Source organism: Amia ocellicauda, chromosome 9 (assembly GCF_036373705.1).
Source record: "Amia ocellicauda isolate fAmiCal2 chromosome 9, fAmiCal2.hap1, whole genome shotgun sequence".
NCBI classification, from domain to species: Eukaryota; Metazoa; Chordata; class Actinopteri; order Amiiformes; family Amiidae; genus Amia; species Amia ocellicauda.
This window is the reverse complement of record NC_089858.1, coordinates 9,566,898-9,572,951: the sequence shown is the minus strand read 5'-3', so window position 1 is coordinate 9,572,951 and position 6,054 is coordinate 9,566,898.

The following is a 6,054-nucleotide window of genomic DNA, read 5'->3' as shown; positions in this document are numbered from 1 at the left end:
GCAATGGTGAGGTTTATCTTACGTTTATCCTATTGGCTATCTTTAAATCTTGAAATTCCACCCTCTTTCCTGCCTCATATCTCTAGACACAATGGTGCGTGTCTTATTGAATGAATTCCAGCTAGCAGGAGAAGTGCGAGTTCTTTCTCAGCCAGCACTGAAAAGCCACCTTATTTGTCTCAGACTCAGACCTTAAGGATTAGGAAGCAGCCGTATAAGTGAGAAATACAAATCGTTCACTTCTGCATTTACAACCTTTTGGTACCTTAAAATATTGTTATACATCTGGGAATAGTACAAAAAGGAGGAAACAATTAATCTTGAACGTGAGAAATAATGACTTGTGAGGTGTAAAGGTATGTCAGCAGAGTCAAAATATCGATTCATAACGCATATTCAAAAGGAAATCAAATCTGGACTACAGTGCTCATGCTCTGCCATTATGCGTGAGATCCTACACAAACACTTACAGGCATAACAATAGACAAGATCTTGATTTTGAAACATATTTTGTCCTGCACAACGAAAAGAGAACTTACTGAATGTGTTCAATCAACAAATGTGAACCCGTACACTTTTCTGTTTCCAAATGAGGATGTTTGTTTGACCAAAAAAAAACGAGATAAGACACATCCCACAAAAAAAAAGATAGATAGATATCTCAGCCTCAGCTGGAAAATCTGAAAGAATGTCTATATCATTTTACTCATTTGGAGCATTTTAATTTAGCTGAGGAACTGAATAAATCGTTTCTGTTAGCTGTAAGTTTGTTTTGTGCTTGGCTGTTGATGTTAAATGCCCAGACAGACCACAGCTTTGTTGACAGTGTCTGGACCATTCCAGGACTCTTTGTCAAGTTCCCCTGACCTTGCCAGGTACAGAGATATAGCTGTGGGAATCTGCAATAAATCAACACCATAAACAAAAACAGTGATTGCAGTGGTCATATTATACATACATATTGTGATTCCCTTGGTACTGTTTGATGGGAACACCATCTGCTCTGCTGCATGGCGGAGCACCATTCTCTGTGCTCTGTTTACACATCATGAGATATACATTCCTGATTGACCTCCAGAACATCAGAAGGGGCCAGCCGCAGTTACAGCACTGTAAATTAAAAGGCTTGATAAAGAGTTTGTTTTTTGGTTTAAATTTGCTCTTGGTAAACAGCACTGTTGCCCATATGGTGAGACCCACCCTGGCCAAACACAGAGCAGCTGAAGTTTCCTTGCAGAACGTTATGTCACTAGACATTAGCGGTTGGCTGAGCTGTGTTCATTTACTCCCTGCTTGAGATTGTTTTTAATTACCGAACCGAAACAGGAGCACACCAAGACACCTTGACTCTGAATCCATTCCCTACTGCAACCTTTATATATATATATATAAAAATTAAAACAAAAAAATGGATCCCGATCAGGACAGTGTTTAAAAGGGCATGTATGTGGGGTTAAAAAATTTATATAGCATCTTACTTCTGAATGTGTATTAGCATTCTAGATATATGTGAACCTTTCCCTAAAAACGTACTTAAACAGCTGTAGGTAAATGGTGCTAAATATTATATATTATCTATATAAGACAGCAGCATTTATTATAGCTCATACCATGAACAGGTACAGAAGAATTAGTTGACAATGGCCTTCCACAAACAGGGAGCCCTGGACACAAACACTCAGCTGCCCTGGTTGAAATTTAGGCAAGTTGTAAAGTCCAGCTTTAGCAGAATAGAGAGCTCACAGGGAAACTGTCAACTGGAAATCATAAATACACTTTCCCAGCAAAGACCCACATGGCTCCCCGATCTCTTTTTATCTTGGTGTTGAAACCAACTGATTTATTACACTGCTAAGCTATAAAGGATTCCACTTCAGCAGGTAAATAGAAACATCTTTGTTTCCTATCTGTCTTCAAAAATCTCTTCTCACAGGCATGGGTGGCATACAGTGATTCACCCTTTAATTGCTGTGTTTCCATTAGCTTCGAACAATACAGGGAGATTCAAAGCCCCTGCTTAACGAATGGGCATGTACTCAATGATAAATAAAATACATTTTTGACAAGGAAACATTCAGTACCAGCATAACAATATATATGAATACAGAGCAGGAGACAGTCTATAGTTAGCAGACTGCAAGTTGTGTTTTTTCATATTTGAAGTAATCCCTTTTGTTAACTGTCATCCGGGGACATAGAAACTGCTTGTGTCTCTTAAAATGGGTTCAATTGCTTCCCATTGTGTTCTTTTCTTTACGATAACCATCGATATACATCAGTTGGCCAGTTTCAGTGGTTATTTAATTGAGTAATTGCTGTTTTGATTAGAGCAGTCAGCGCAATTATTGTTAATACCTGAACTGGTGACTGTGCTTTTTCCTAATGCTGTAGACTGGGACATGACAGAAACTAATCTGACTGCATTAATCTGACTCCCATTAGCAGAAACTCAGAACTGGGGGCTGGTTGGATATTCTTGCCTGTGATGCCCCCTGCTGGAGAGAATAATAAGGACACCATTTTGAATGAGTTCCTTATGATATGATATGATAATATATTTTACTAAAGCCCAATATACATGTATTTCATTTCACATTATTATTATTATTATTATTATTATTATTATTATTACTGGATGTATGATATTCCTAAAATTATTTATTTTTTAAAACATTTTTAAGGTATTACAGTACAATAGATTGTGTTACACAGTACAGTATTATAGGACTACTTCTACGTCCATACAATCATATACATTAACATATGTGCTTTTATATTATCACCAATAACTTACTGTCACATACTGTCACTTATGCATTCTACTCCTAACCTAATTTCTAATACTTCTACTTAACCTAAAAACATTTACCTTTAGTAACCTAATTTAAGTAACATACAACCATACAAAATAATAACTATGCAATAATATATTGTGCAAAAAGATAATCTCCAGATAGTTTAAATTTCTAGTTTAGACATGTCCTCCTTAAGAACCCAATTTTCGAGGCTTGACATTAAACAGGTTACTGGATGCTTTGCCATTGTCTTTGAGAGTTAAAGATTAATTTCCCCCCACTTCCTAAATCTTTCTTGGGAAAATATTTTCTTTACCTCTCAGCACAGCATGTTGGGAGTGTAGAGGAAGTTGGTGTATGATAGCTCGGGCTCTGAGATGCCTCTTTAACCTCCTTACAAACACAACACCTTTACAGTGAAACACATAATCTTAGGCCACATCCTGATACAGAAATGGCAAGCAATCAAATGCACAGACTTGACAGATAACAAACGAATATATAAAAAGAACCGCATCTCTAAAAGAATCCATCCCAGAACACTAACTCAAAGAAATGAGAAAACATGATAAGCAAATATAAATGCAGAGGAAACTATTTTGCATTCTTGATATTCTTGTTCACTTAATTCAGATACGCACAACTTGAGGTGAAGTACTGTTTTGATAACTTGTTTAAGTGCATAGGTCTAACAGTACATGCACTCATTATATACACAGTTTATCGGCTCTGTAAAATGCTTTAATCTTACATATTTTACCTCACAGAAGTTGCTATGCTGTCCATGGTGAGGAAAACAGCGCCCTCTTCTGGTCTCTGAAACAAAAACATCAGTTGTTTTCACTTTCACTTGTTTCACTTTCCTAGTTTAATTCAGGCCAAACTGCCCACATGAAGAGCCAGAAATTGTAGTTTTACTAGCCTGTGATGAGACAAAAAGGCTGACACATATGGAAATCCCTGATGTGAAAGAGTGACCCTGAGTTTTTATGTCAGATAAATACATTAATGTTTTGGTTTCCATTCATGTGTACTACATTTACTTCATGTTTTGTATTTTCCATGGCCTTTTATGAAACCTGTTTAGGTTTTGCATTTTGAGTAATTGATTAATTTCAAATATACACAGTGAATCTCACAATTATAGTGTACAAATAAAAACAATGACAGAGATAATTATGTAATTTCTCTATTACCTTTATTGCACATGAGTGATGCATCATAGCATAGGGCTCTGGACTCATAACTGGAAGGTTGTGTTCAAATCCCGGGTGGGCAGTGCTGTTGTACTCTTGAGCAGGTACTTCACTTAGATTGCTCCAGTAAACTACCCAGCTGTATAAATGGGTACAAATGTAAGTTGCCCTGGATAAGAGCATCTGCTAAATGACAAATAATGTAATGTAATGTAATGTAGTATCCATTTCTGCAGATCCAAGTAACACATTCCTGATATGATAACATACATATATACACTGATCAGCCATAACATTATGAGCACTGACAGGTGAAGTGAATAACACTGATAATCTCGATATCATGGCACCTGTCAGTGGGTGGGATATATTAGGCAGCAAGTGAACATTTTGTCTTCAAAGTTGATGTGTTAGAAGTAGGAAAAATGGCCAAGCGTAAGGATCTGAGCAACTTTGACAAGGGACAAATTGTGATGGCTAGACGACTGGGTCAGAGCATCTTCAAAACTCCAGCTCTTATGGGGTGTTCCCGGTCTGCAGTGGTCAGTACCTATCAAAAGTGCTCCAAGGAAGGAAAAGCGGTGAACCGGCGACAGGGTCATGGGCGGCCAAGGCTCATTGATGCACGTGGGGAGCGAAGGCTGGCTCGTGTGGTCCGATCCAACAGAAGAGCTACTGTAGCTCAAATTGCTGAAAAAGTGAATGCTGGTTCTGATAGAAAGGTGTCCGAACACACAGTGCATCGCAGTTTGTTGCGTATGGGGCTGCGTAGCCGCAGACCAGTCAGGGTGCCCATGCTGACCCCTGTCCACTGCCGAAAGCGCCTACAATGGGCACGTGAGCATCAGAACTGGACCACGGAGCAATGGAAGAAGGTGGCCTGGTCTGATGAATCACGAGTTCAAGGTGTGGACTTGGCCTCCAAATTCCCCAGATCTCAATCCAATCGAGCATCTGTGGGATGTGCTGGACAAACAAGTCAAATCCATGGAGGCCCCACCTCGCAACTTAGGACTTAAAGGATCTGCTGGTAATGTCTTGGTGCCAGATACCACAGCACACCTTCAGAGGTCTAGTGGAGTCCGTGCCTCGACGGGTCAGGGCTGTTTTGGCGGCAAAAGGGGGACCTACACAATATTAGGCAGGTGGTCATAATGTTATGGCAGATTGGTGTACATATATAATTGTATGGAATTGAAAACAGACACAGTTTCACTTTCTTGCTCATCAAAGGCCTTCAGTTTCCAATACAGGGATCACAAGTATTGTTGATCTCAACTGATTTCGGATTTCAGTGAGCAGGCTTTCTAGTCTTGGGCTGCTGTGCATAAAAATAACATCGGGTTGTCCAAGACTAGTGCTGTGTCTGTAGTGTCTGTAAAACTAGCACTGTGCAATAAACTTACAATAAGGCATTTCTTCATGAATCACTAATCACTGTTATATTTTTCTTTTGTGAGTTGCAAGTTGTGTTTTTTGTTTTGTTATAATGACAGTGCATCAACAAAAGGTTAAATGTGTGTGTGTGTGTGTGTGTGTGTGTGTGTGTGTGTGTGTGTGCGTTGTAACACATATTTACGGTATTATTATTATCTTCTGGTATTCCAAAAAACTGATTTGCAGTACATATTCTTATGACGTATGGTTTTATAATACACTGTATACGAACATACAAGCTGGGGGTCTAAGTACAATCACTATCTCCATGGCGAAGTTCAATTCTTTTGCAGCGAACAGAGTATTTGAGAAGGGTTAGTTACAGTGTGCATTTTGATTTAAAAACCTTAAGTGTACATTGTTTAAAAATGTTAAGCTAACATTGCCACATGGGACGGTATTTACTTTGAGCCTCAGGAAACCGGCCAGTTCACAGGGATAGTCAAAGGTTGGTACGTTTTGTTTAATTGTTGTTTTTTCTTCTTATGCATTACTACTGCTACTCTTCAAACAAATGGGTGGTCTTTATTTCGATTTCTTCAAGCGATCTGTTACTTTGGGTTCACTATTGCTAACTTCATTTTTTTGATGTTATAACTATATATTTAAGTTAACTGCAGCAGTTT